The sequence below is a fragment of the Lolium rigidum genome, chromosome 2 (assembly GCF_022539505.1).
Source record: "Lolium rigidum isolate FL_2022 chromosome 2, APGP_CSIRO_Lrig_0.1, whole genome shotgun sequence".
Lineage (NCBI taxonomy): Eukaryota > Viridiplantae > Streptophyta > Magnoliopsida > Poales > Poaceae > Lolium > Lolium rigidum.
In genome coordinates this window covers 99,418,151-99,430,591 of record NC_061509.1, presented here as the reverse complement: position 1 = coordinate 99,430,591, position 12,441 = coordinate 99,418,151, and the positions used below count along the sequence as shown (strand labels likewise).

At 41.0% G+C, this 12,441-nt stretch overlaps 1 long non-coding RNA gene across 7 annotated transcripts; it reads left to right on the top strand.

Moving 5' to 3' along the window:
• The first annotated feature begins 4,708 nt into the window (after positions 1–4,708).
• Positions 4,709–9,557, top strand: LOC124686983. Of its 7 annotated transcripts, none has more exons than XR_006998041.1 (7): positions 4,709–4,857; positions 5,026–5,218; positions 7,073–7,182; positions 7,363–7,471; positions 8,158–8,331; positions 8,813–9,393; positions 9,479–9,557. It is a non-coding gene; the product is annotated as an uncharacterized LOC124686983 (long non-coding RNA). The 7 variants fall into 7 exon arrangements; XR_006998044.1 differs by having other exon boundaries at positions 8,817–8,891; positions 9,020–9,555; XR_006998043.1 differs by having other exon boundaries at positions 8,817–8,891; positions 9,015–9,555.
• Positions 9,558–12,441: the final 2,884 nt, after the last annotated feature.

Genomic DNA, 12,441 nt, shown 5'->3' with positions numbered 1-12,441 from the left:
TGACGAGTTATCGCTTCTCTTGATTGTCGCTTCCCGACCTATTGCTAGCCTTCACTTGTACCGAGCGGGAACGCTGCTCGTGCTTCCAAACCCCTGAAAACCAAGTTATTCAGAGTGTCCACCATAAATACCTATGCATGGCATTTCAAACCATTCCAAGTAAATTCTCATGTGCTACCTTTAAACCTTCAAAATGCTTCTCAATTTGTGTTAATGTTTTATAGCTCATGAGGAAGTATGTGGTGTTTATCTTTCAATCTTGTCATTTACTCCTGACAGACTTTCATAATGGACTAGTGGCACATCCGCTTATCCAATAATTTTGCAAAAAGAGCTGGCAACGGGGTTCCCAGCCCCAATTAATCAACTTTCATTAATAATTCTCTTCACCTGTTTTGCCCTGATTTATCGTTAAGCAACTTAAATTGCAAATAGACACTCCTCCATGGTATGTGATTGATGGAAGGCACCCGAGGATTCGGTTAGCCATGGCTTGTGTAAGCAAAGGTTGGGGGGAGTATCATCCATAATAAAACTAAAGTACGTGTGTAAACAAAAGAGAAGAGGGATGATTTACCTTGCTGGTAGAAATAACGTCCTTCATGGGAGCCGCTCTTGAAAGTCTAGTTGACGAGGTAGTTAGAGTACCCATTATCATTCGTTGACAACAACAAACACCTCTCAAAATAATTTTATTCCTGTTTTACAAATGAAAAGCTCTAGCACATGTTAATCCCTGCTTCCCTCTGCGAAGGGTCAATCTTTTACTTTTACATTGAGTCTCCATCCCTTCTTTGAGCACTTTCTTGAGAGCACAACTGTCATTCTTAGTATAATATGCTTGTCCCAAAATGTGATTAACTGTGGTATAACTTTGATGCTTTTATCTTTGATAATCTCTATTTCCAGTCTTCCCATGAACTTCAAAGGTGCCCGAGCATTTATGTTTTGCTGCACAAATATGGGCAAGCGAGATACCACTTTATCATATCATTCTATGAACATTGCAATCCTGCTGATAGACATGATTTATGATTCTCATTGTTAATTTGTTGGTACGTTTTCCATGATTGACATAGCTATTAGATGATTTTATTTGCATGTATCTTATTATGAACTGCTTAAGTACTTGCCATATCATGAGAATATTTACATCATATGAACAAATGTGTTCGTGAAAGTTCTATTATCGCACTCAGTTGTCAACTGAATCGCTTGAGGACAAGCAATAAGCTAAGCTTGGGGGCAGTTGATACGTCCAAAACGTATCTACTTTCCCGAACACTTTTGTTATTGTTTTGCCTCTAATTTGTGTATTTTGGATACAACTAACACGGACTAACGTTGTTTTCAGCAGAATTGCTCTGGTGTCTCGTTTTTTTTGCAGAAATCCAACTTTCAGGAAAATCCTCGGAATTTATGCGAAAGGTCCTATTTTTCCAGAAGATTGACGGAGCCAGAAGGGCAAGCCAGGTGGGGGCCCGAGGGCCCCACACACTAGGCCGGCGCGACCCAGGAGGGGGGCGCGCCGCCCTATTGTGTGGCCGCCTCGGCTGGCCCCCGACGCCCTCCTTCAGACTACTTAACGCCTTCGACCTAAAAACGCACGGGGGGTAAGAAGAAATCGCTAGAAACCATCCAGTACGCCGCCACCGTCGCGAAACTCCGTCTCGGGACTAGAAACTCCGTTCTGGCACTTCGCCGGGACGGGGAATTGGAGGAGATCATCGCCATCATCACCACCGACGCCTCTCCATCGACCAGCCATGTTTTCCCCATCCATGTGTGAGTAATTCCCCCGCTCGTAGGCTGAAGGGGATGGTAGGGATTGGATGAGATTGGTCATGTAATAGCATAAGATTGTTAGGGCATAGTACCTAGTGTCCGTAATTGGTACTTTTATGATATTGTTGCAACTTGTTATGCTTAATGCTTGTCACTAGGGCCCGAGTGCCATGATCTCAGATCTGAACATGTTATCAATTCATGATGATATTCATTGCTTTATGATCTTACCTGGAAGTTGTATACACGTATTGTTGTCCGGAACCCGAGGCCCCAAAGTGACAGAAATTGGGACAACCGAAGGGGAAGGCGGTGATATGAGGATCACATGTGTTCACAGAGTGTTAATGCTTTGCTCCGGTGCTCTATTAAAAGGAGTACCTTAATTTCCAGTTGATTCCCTAGAGGCCCGGCTGCCACCGGCTAGTAGGACAAAAGATGTTGTGCAAGTTTCTCATTGCGAGCACGTACGACTAAATATGGAACACATGCCTATTGATTGATTAGTACTTGGATACCGTTTTATTATTATCTGCAAATGCCCTGCCTTGATTGTTACATGAGTTTCTCTCATCCATGCAACGCCCGTTCATCCATCGCTGTGCCTACAGTATTTTAATCCTGTTGTTTACTATAATCACTACTGCTGTCTTTGTTACTCTGCTGGTGTTATTTCACTACTGATACTACTATAAAATTGTTACTACTGATAAACTCTTGCGAGCAAGTCCGTTTCCAGGTGCAGCTGAATTGACAACTCCGCTGTTAAGGCTTTCAAGTATTCTTTGTCTCCCCTTGTGTCGAATCAATAAATTGGGTTTTACTTCCCTCGAAGACTGTTGCGATCCCCTATACTTGTGGGTCATCATTGCCCAACTCGGGGAACAGAATAAACAATCGATCCCCCCGCTCATAGTGAAAGCCGCCGGTCCGGATGCTATGACATTGTCCTTCAGAGCCGATATGGATAAGGACTTTGAACTAATGGACCCCGCTATCATAGCAGCTACGGCAGAATAGGGAATGACTGTAATGCGTGCCAAAGAAAAAGCGGCCGAGTTCGGTATGACTCTTCGTGCAGCGTTAGGCCTTGAGGATGTGCCAATGAGTGAGGTAGCATTTACATATGTGGCGAATGGGCCTCTCGTCGAGCTTGCACAGGAAGAGAGTCTACCACCACAAATGGGAAATCTGCTACGTTGGTACAAGGGTTACATAAAAAATAAGGCCGGCACAGAATATATTTATGCGGAAGATAGACATGAGCATCACTTCAAACATTACTATGTAACAGTTCATATGAGTGAATTGATCTAGTTGTTCAATCTGCGCGAGCTCGACAAATCTATCATCAGTTGCTACGTTCTGTAAGTGATTTATTTCTACCTCATCTGGTTCATTGCCTGCACTATATATATTGTCCTAACTATATTGTTGTGTACGCTATTATGCAGAATGAAGATTGGGGAATGCCAAAAAAGAAACATCCATGATGTTGGGTTCATTGACCCACATATGTGTTAATGGATATGTGTTAGAAAGACACCCCCGCGACGTGGAGCAGGACCTGTGAGATTTTCTTACAAAGCAGCAACTCAAAAGTCAAATTCTATTTCCTTACCATTTTGGGCGAGTGTTTCTGTCTTGAGCACATTCTCTTTTGTTTACTCCATGCATGGTATGTCTAATCGATGAGTTATGCATGACTGTGCATGTATCGTGTCCGCAAGTTCCACTGGATTCTGCTAATAATTAAATTTCACACCTCCAGAGTTCTCATCATGGACTCTCTAAATATGGATCCAAAGCTTTGGTAGGTCCCCAACCCGACCCCACCTCCTACCTTGTCGGCGCCGGCGAGCGAGCGGTGGTGGTAGCCGACGCGAGGGATCCGGTGACGGAGTCCGGCGAACTCCCCTAAGGAAAAGACTTTCTTCTGCGCCGGTGCATGCACGCCTTCCACCGATGGTGCCCCTAGTCTTGCCCAAATCCAACCCCACCTTCCCCGTCGCCAGTCCCCAACCATCTCCACCATTCTGGATCGATCGGCCACCCGAACCCCTCCCTTGCGGCACCTCCTGTGCCGTCGGCAGCCTCCCTCCCCTAACCTCCTTCACGCCGTCGGCAGCCTTCCACCCCTAGTCCTCCTTCGCGCCGCCGGCTGCCGTCCGCCACCAACCGCGCCGCCAGCCTCCGGTCCTCCCGCTACGGGTGAGGCCCTCTCCCCTTCCCCGATCTGCAGACATGGTGGCACCGGCACGCCCCGACCAGATCCCCAGGCATGCCCAATCTTGGTCACTGACTCACCGGCTGCGAGCACGCTAGCCCGCCTCTTTGCTCAAAGGCTCGCGCGTGTATCCAACCGGCTCAGCTAGTTAGCTGCTAAGATCTACCTGTTAGCCTGCTTGCTTTAGCTAGCTCACCCAAGGAATCGATCCAGATGCTTGTCTGCTTACTTGTCCTCGTACGTCTGATGTGAACTGCATTTTTTTTTCCTTTTATTAAATGAATTGCTGCTAGTGCGGTGCTGATCTGTTGATGGATGGTTTGTAAACTGCTGCTCGCAGTGTCATTCCTCTGAGCTGATGCAGTGCTATCTGCTATGGGCTATGTGTGTTATGCTAAAAGTCCCTATATCTGTCGGATTAGTGAACTACCGACTGCTCTTTCTCTTTACTGTCAACAGAGTTCACATTTTGAAGTCACAAAATTCACTTCAACGCTGGCAAGGTTCACATTTTTTTTATCATAGGAGCTCACTTTTCTTTGTGTCTAAAAAGTGAGCTCACTTCGTCTATGTGAACATATCATGCCTGTGTATTTTTTTCTCTATCTTTTGTGGCACAAAAGAATTGATCCTGTAGTTGTGCTAAACCCTTGCTAATTCTGAATTTATGATGTTTCATTTCAGAACCGCTCCTAGTTCAGAGCTAAACTGCTACCGGTAAAGAATTTGCCAGGCGCCATCACACCGTCACTGGAATTCAGAAGCGCTACGGCAAGAGTTCATTGGGTGCCAGCGTTGGAGTTCCAAAATCGCCGCTGCGGGCGTCCACCGACGTCAATCTCCTGGTATTGTTGCAACGTGTGTGTATATCTGTTTTAGAATAGCAACGGGTGTGATGCTTTTATTACCATAGTAGCCGGTGTGGGTTCAAAATTTCATTTTGAAGTTCGCGTACTCTACTTCGTGCAGAAAAGTGAACTCCTCAACATAGTAATATTTCCATATTTCTGCAGGTGTCTTGTTAATCGCTAGCTATCAATCACACAAAAAGCAAACTGTGAAGTTCAGTCTTGTGCTCTTCCGAGGATCAGTCTATGGTGTGCATCATGCCTCTGAATTTTTTAGTTTACAGGCGAATCAGTCCATCATGTTGAATCCCTCAAAAGACTACAAAGTGCTTACCATCCTGGTGCAAAAAAGGCTGAGGTATGTGCTGTCACTAACATCAGTCCATCATATATGAAGGCTTCCTATCTTCTCATGTTAAGTGTTTCTTTAAAGTACGTGAAATCCAATTTTGTCAGAAGTTCATTAACTTTTTGTGGAAGCTCACTTTGCATGTGCCGGAAGTTGTTGTTTTCTGAATACGGCACTATGGTTTTGAAATTTAATTTTGTTTGATGGGAAGAAGTTCAATTCCACAAGCACGTGAAGTTTACTTTTTTAAAGTTTACTAGAGTGGGGGTTTAATTTTCCAATTAGTGCGTTGATGCTGGAAGCACTTTTAGTTGGTAGCTTTCTTTCTCAGTTCACAACCGGAGGAAAAAAAAAGTGTTAAGAGCTTGGATTTAAGTTAGATATAGGGAGTAGATGGGCATGTGATCTGACATGAACTTCTACTTATATTGTTTTGTATCTTGGGTTCTGTACTGCTGATAGATAAGAGATAAAATTGCGGTGTGCGCCAAGAAGTTCAGCCACCTTTGAATTTTGGAGTAGTACTTGCAGCGATTTGGGAGTTCTATTTGTTATGTTGAAAAGTTCAAAGATATTTCTTCCCACAGTTCACTTTGTAAGCCTGGCAAGTTTTCGTATTTCTGCCTGTACGTGAAGTACCACTAGAAAATTATGTGCAAAAAACACTGTAAAAGTAATTATAGCTGCGCTCTGAAGAAAGAAAGTTCACTACATAGCTATATATTGTTTGTTCTCCCACGAAAAAACATTCTTGTAAAAAGCTACAATTCCTGTAAAATTTATCACCCATAGCTTGCCTCTCCGGTAGAGCGGGAAGCAGCTTCTGCCAGCGGCAGAATGCACAACTAGCAAGAACACGGTGAACAGCTAGCAACAGCACGGTTCAGTTAATTACAAAAACACAACTACATGTGAACCAGCTATTCTCCTTTTATTTTGTTTCATAGCTCCATGTAGACTCCACTTTCTGTAGAAGTTGTCAAAAAGTCATCATTGGCAGTACACTTCTATCAAGTTAGAGTTATGCACTTGTTAGGCCCAAGAAGGTATGCTACCGTGTAAGTAAAATCAAAATAAAAAAGACACTTCTTTCCTACTGGATTCGTGTGTAGATGAGGTTCCATTTTTGTTCTGCTACTGGTAAGAAGTTAGCTCCTCTCTCCTGTCACAGTTCTCTCTATCAATTGCCAATTTTTTAATGCTTCGTAGCATGGTACTTGCCTTACTTGCATAATATATGTTGCTGCTTGTTGAACCTACTCATTTGATTTGTTTCTGATCGCAATGCAAAAAAGCACATACCCATCACTATTTTCTGTCTAAAGAGAGATACGATATTACTTCAACATAATATACACAAAGTTACACATTAACAATCTTGTTTTCATGTAAGTGTGCTTCTCTATTCTGCAATCTGGAAGCATGTATTAGGTTGTTTTGTCTCCTGCTATGTTTCTCTGTCACTGTTTGATTGAAAAATGCTTAGCACTATGCCTTTGTGGTAGTTGTTGGTAAAAATCTGCTGCCCCATGGACCAGGTCATGCGCACTATGCCTTTGTGGTAGTTGTTTGTAAAAAAAAAATCGTAGTAAGCATCAAGATAATTTAGAAGCTCTGAACTTTTAAAAAAGTGAAGTCCAGTTCATCTCATGCTAGAAGTTCATCTTGTGTTTGTCTCGCTGCAATTTGTCATCTGGTAGTGTGCATGGCTTAACTATCTTAATTCTACTAGCTGTCCTGATATTCAGTATTCACAAACTATAGGATGTCATGTGTGTGTGCCAATTCATCTATTATGACTTATGTACGAAAAAATCACCTTCACAGGGCATGAGCACTCAAATTCTTCCTGTTTTAACTCAGGTGATTTCATCCGGGAAGTTCACCGTGCCCCCATCGGGAGTCCACCGTGCTCAGAGCTCGCGCGTTGCCCCTGCGTACGCTAGAGTCCTACCCCCTTGCTGGAAGTGCAGGTGTGTATAAACGGGCGAACAACTTGTTCCAATATTGTTCCAATATCCGAATCACACGGTGTTAGACATATATTGTGGAAAACATCGATACATAGTGAAGTTTAGATGATGAACATCTGAAGTTCACTTGATGAACATCTGGTCATTCACTAACAATTTTTTTAAACATCACACTTGCAGTGTTTGGTTCAAAAGTTCTGTTATTTGGGACACAAATCTGACCGGCAATAACCTCACCCATAAAAATGAAAAAGGAGCAGTTCCAGATGGATGCCATGGAAGTTCACTGGTTAGTTAAATCACCTCTTGGGACAGTTCCTTTCTTCCTCTGTATGTATTTGATATAGAGACAGAGGTTGATCCTTCTACGGAAGAAAGGTAGTTCACATTGTTCACCACTATGAGTTCACTTGATATTTTATTGGAGTTCATTTTCTGACTGACGCTTTAGTTCAAAAGCGAAACAGAGAAGATACATTGCTTTGAAGTTCACCTTTGTCTCTCTGAAAAGTTCGTTTTTAAATTACTAGAATGTTCCCCTGTTTTGAATAAATAAATCATCTTTTGGTTGGAAGAATTTGATTGGACCTGCACAAATAAATTTAGTTTACTATAAAAGGAAGTCCACTTATTAAACAACAGTAGCTTATTAGCTTAAAAAATAGAAGCTCAACAGAGTATAGCTTATAAGCTTCAAAATTCCCGAGGTTCAGTTTTGTATTCTTCCGAAGTTCTGTTTAGTATTTCTTCTGAAATTCAGTTCAAAGTCATGTAAAATGAAAATTAGAAACTTCACATTCTCTATGACATACAGTACACTTCTTCTGTATTGGTCGACGTCGACAGGATGCAAAGCAGTACATTTTTTATGAAGAAAGTTCGGTTTCCGAAGTTCACATTTTTTATGTACGAAGTTCGGTTTCAGTTATTTTCAAATATGTAAAACGAACATTGATGTAAAAGTCAACATTGCAGGGCAGAGAGTCTGGCTTCGTGCGTTGCCTCTGAACTGCTGCACGGTGAGCTGCACCGGCAGATTTCGAGTTGCATCATGCGGTGGTGGATGGGAGATCGGAGAGGGGCCGCCGGTGTTGTTGGGCGGGGAGGTGCGCCGACGCTCTGTGTTCAAGCCTATCATCTAAAGCACAGGTGCTGCTGCTACACCACAGCTGCTCCTCCTCTGCCGGTTCGTTCGCTCTCGCTAATGAATTCTCACCTATATCATATGCCCTCTACATATTTGTTGTTATGCCTAAGAGAGATTAAATTAAACACTCTTCGATGTTTGATCTTATTTGCTGTGGAGTTCACTTCAACCTACGAAGGAAATCCATTTATTTTGGTCAGAGAAGTTTTATTAGTTCACACATTAAGTTTGCATATTTCTGTTGGCACCACCTCAGTCTGGGTAAGTCGAGCAGCCTGCACTGATTGATTCTATGGAAAACTAATTCTGAACTACTACATGGATACAACTGAACCACAACGTGAGTAGCTTGCTAGCGCTGCAGAATCTGCAGTTTAGAAAGAGTGCGCAGTTCAGAGAGTTAATGTTCAGAGAACTCATTTTTACGGGGAAGTTCAATAAGTCCATTAATACTGCTATTTTCATTTTATATATTCCTGCTAGATAGATATTTGTGAAGTTTGTGGCCGCGGGATGGATGATCCAGTAATACTCCATGGCGATTTCAACGCTAAAACTTAAGGTAATTATCTAGTAAACTTTGCATATGCATTCAAGATTCCATTCCTGTTCCCTATAATTATGTTGTTACCTATAATTATGTTGTTATACTCATTCTTATACTCATTCCCTATATTTTGCCCAGAACAGTCTGTACAAATTAATACCAGAGCAAAAAGGTAAAACAATTTGACATTTTTTCTGCAACTAGTTGAGCAGTACTAATCTCAAAAGTAGCTGAAACGTACAAACATCACAAGCCTGCACTTGAGTTTGTGATTTTAATGCTAATAAGATCTGTGGAATTTCTTTTTTGAAGTTCAGATTACTTGATTGGCGTAGTGCACCTTTTTACATATGTGAAGTTTGTTTTTTATATGACTTAATTATCATCACAGTACCCATAAGCAGCATTGCAACGAGCTGGGAGTTCTTGCGGCTGGCTCATGCGGTTGTTGTGACTGCAAGTCATGCTCTTCATTGCGTGAAGCATCCGAGCACAAGTGTGCACAACAGGAATTAAGGTGCAGAGATGACGAGCTAATTTTTCCTAATCCGCGGAGTTCATTTCTCCTAATTCATGAAGTTCACATCTCCTCCTTCTTGAAGGAGTCCAGCACGCGACCGCACCCCTCGGCAGTCTAGTGTGTGTTGCTGGGAAGTCCACCTGCAGCTCCCCTGGCAATCAAGTGCGCTCCAACGGGGAGTACACCTTCTGCGGCAGAAGTCCACCCCAAAACATGGCATTATTACAGTATAAGTAATTGAAGTGAGCTCCTAGTTATATGTTGTTATTTTCTTCTAGATCTGCTTCTAGCAGGTGCCTTCCTGTAGCCCTTAAGCTTCATCCCCGCTGGAAACTGATTTCAGGGAAGTTTGTCTATTTTCTCACAGGAGTTCGCCTCATCAACTATTTTGTCGGCCAAACCACAATGGAAGTTCACTTTTTCTCGGTGTGAAAGTTCAGATTTATATAGTGGGGGAGTGCTGTCCGTCTGCGTTTACGTTCAAGGTTTGTTTTGATCTTTCTGTTACCTCCTCTGAACCAATATAACACTCTGAATGGTCTGAACTTTGAGTACTCATCTGTACGCTATCTTTCCTATTTCGATCCACATTGATATGCTGATGCTACTTGAGCTAATAATGATGTCTATGAATTGTGTTAGATTTTTTACCTTATGTGTAGGGAGTAGTAGCATGTGGAATATGGGAGGTACATGTGTATCTTTGTTTTCCATTTCATTTTGAATGCCCCAGAAGTTCAATATGAATGCGTTTGTAGTTCACTTTGTCTCGCTGAAAAATTATCTTATTGCCGGGCAGTTCATTTTAAATATGCGGATAGTTCAGTTGTGTAACGCCTGAAAGTTCATTTCGTTTTTATTTGGAAAGCAAATTGAATGATGGCATGAAGTTATTATATTTTAGAGACTGGTCTGTGAGGCTATTTCTTGTAGTTGTTGTGAACTGCTACTGCTGATAGAGGGTGCACCTTTCTTATTGCGTAAAAGAAGTCTGCTATGTTCTAGCTTTGCTCTCTCTCAAACTTTATTTTAAAGAATTGTAGAGAAGTTCATTTTATATCAACGGGTAAAAGTTCACTTTCAGTCGCATGGGAGTTATCTTTGTTCACAACACACAAATATTGAAGTACATGGCAATTGCAATTAAATAAAAAACTGTTTTGTTCCAAGGTTCATTATTTTAATTGGTAAAAGTTCAGATAGTCGATGAGTGGAAGTTCGCTTGTTTTTTAACATGTGCGGAAACTCAAATATCTTGTGAATTAACTATCATAACAATCATGCTCTGCGTATCTAGTTTTATGCTATTCCATATTTACCTGTGATAGTTTCTTATATATGATCTACGTTGATGCTGCAACAGAAGTTTGAGTTCAATTTTCTCTTTTGTCAGCAAGGTCGCTTGCAATATCCAGAAAATATCACCTGGAAGAAATTGTTTAATTTTTTTGGAAGTTCATTGAAACTTCTCCTGAAGCTCATTTTGTATTTGCACAAAATTTCAACTTTTTATATAAAAAGTGTGGTCTGGATGTCAAGCTCAATTTTATTAGATAGGAAGTTCAGTTCAATCAACAATGGGAGTTTACTTTTTATTTTCCTACAGAAGTTTCAATTTGAAACCAGTTCAGTTTTTTTACGGTTCACCTTTCTATTTGTTTGAAGTAGTCTAATTTTGGCCTAACAAATTCGATGTCTTATAATTATGCCATTTATGTGAATCAGGGGGCTGTACTTCCAAGACAAAGGTAGCAGCAGTTGGAAGTCAGCTCCATACAAAAGGTTGGACTGGTGGACTACGATGAGCCCTGGTGGTGGTCTGGCGATCAATGGCTTTGTCTCGTAGGGCATCGGGAAAAGCTTCGTTGACTCGGTTCGCTGCCCTGAGTTGTTGTGAAGTTTAGTTAGCTAGCTTTTCAGTGTAAGTTCGGTTTAAGGCCATGAATAGTTCAGTCATTGGGCTCTGGCCGAGTTGAGCATCTCTATATGCGTTTTGTGCCACCTACTTTACAGATCATCTTTGAAATTGTGGTATATGTGATGTCTCGTAAAAAGATGTTGGCATATAAAATGTGTGTTTGGAAGTTCATTTCATCTACCATGAGATGTTTACTTCTAATTTAGGTAAAAAAAAATTGGCGGGAAGTTCGCTGAATGTCTCTAAAAAGTTTGCCCTTTTTTTAATTAGGATGTCATTTTTATTAATACATAAGTTCATTTTTTCGAGAAAAATTCTGTGTAGAAAATTGCACTTTTCTTTGGGTAGTCGTTGAGAAAAAGATCCATACAGAAAGTTCACATTTCTATTGTATAAAAGTTCATTCTTGTACATGAATGTTGTCTTGTCCGTATGGAAAAACAAACTACAAATACCAGGAAATTCACTCACGGAACTCCAGAAGTATATTATAAAATCCTCAGTCTAGCTTCAAAAATAGTGAAAAATTCAAACGTTACTACTATGTAAAGCATGGAAGTCCACTATCAAGAAAATATATCAGAGTTTTGTATACTTGAAATTGCTGCTAAATCGCAAGAAATTTTGAAAATAATCAACATGAAAAAGTTGCACAAAATTGATATCTTTTTAATGGTATATTATTTGCATCCGGATAAAAAGTTTAAGAACTACGGCAAAACCAACATTAAAAACATTTATACCAAGGCACGAAGTTCACTAATAGAAACCTGGAAGTTCACTTCCATATACAGGGGATGTTCAGGTACTATGTTTTTCTGAGCGGAAACCAAATCAAGTATTTTGAAGTCTACTCTCAAACCGTAAAAAATTTGGAAAAAATGTTCAACACCAAAAGTTTCTGCCTAGTCAACAGCTTTCCAACGGGGTATCATTTGTATCAATCCGACATACGGTTGAAAGAATGGATCCAAATAATCTTATGAATATATAGAAATCCGCGGAAACTTTTTTGTATATTCGAAATTAGTTTTAAACCGTGCCAAATTTGGAAAAACATCCAAGACAAAAATGGTGCGAAATTTCTATATCTTTCCAATGGTATATCATATGTATTAATACGACAA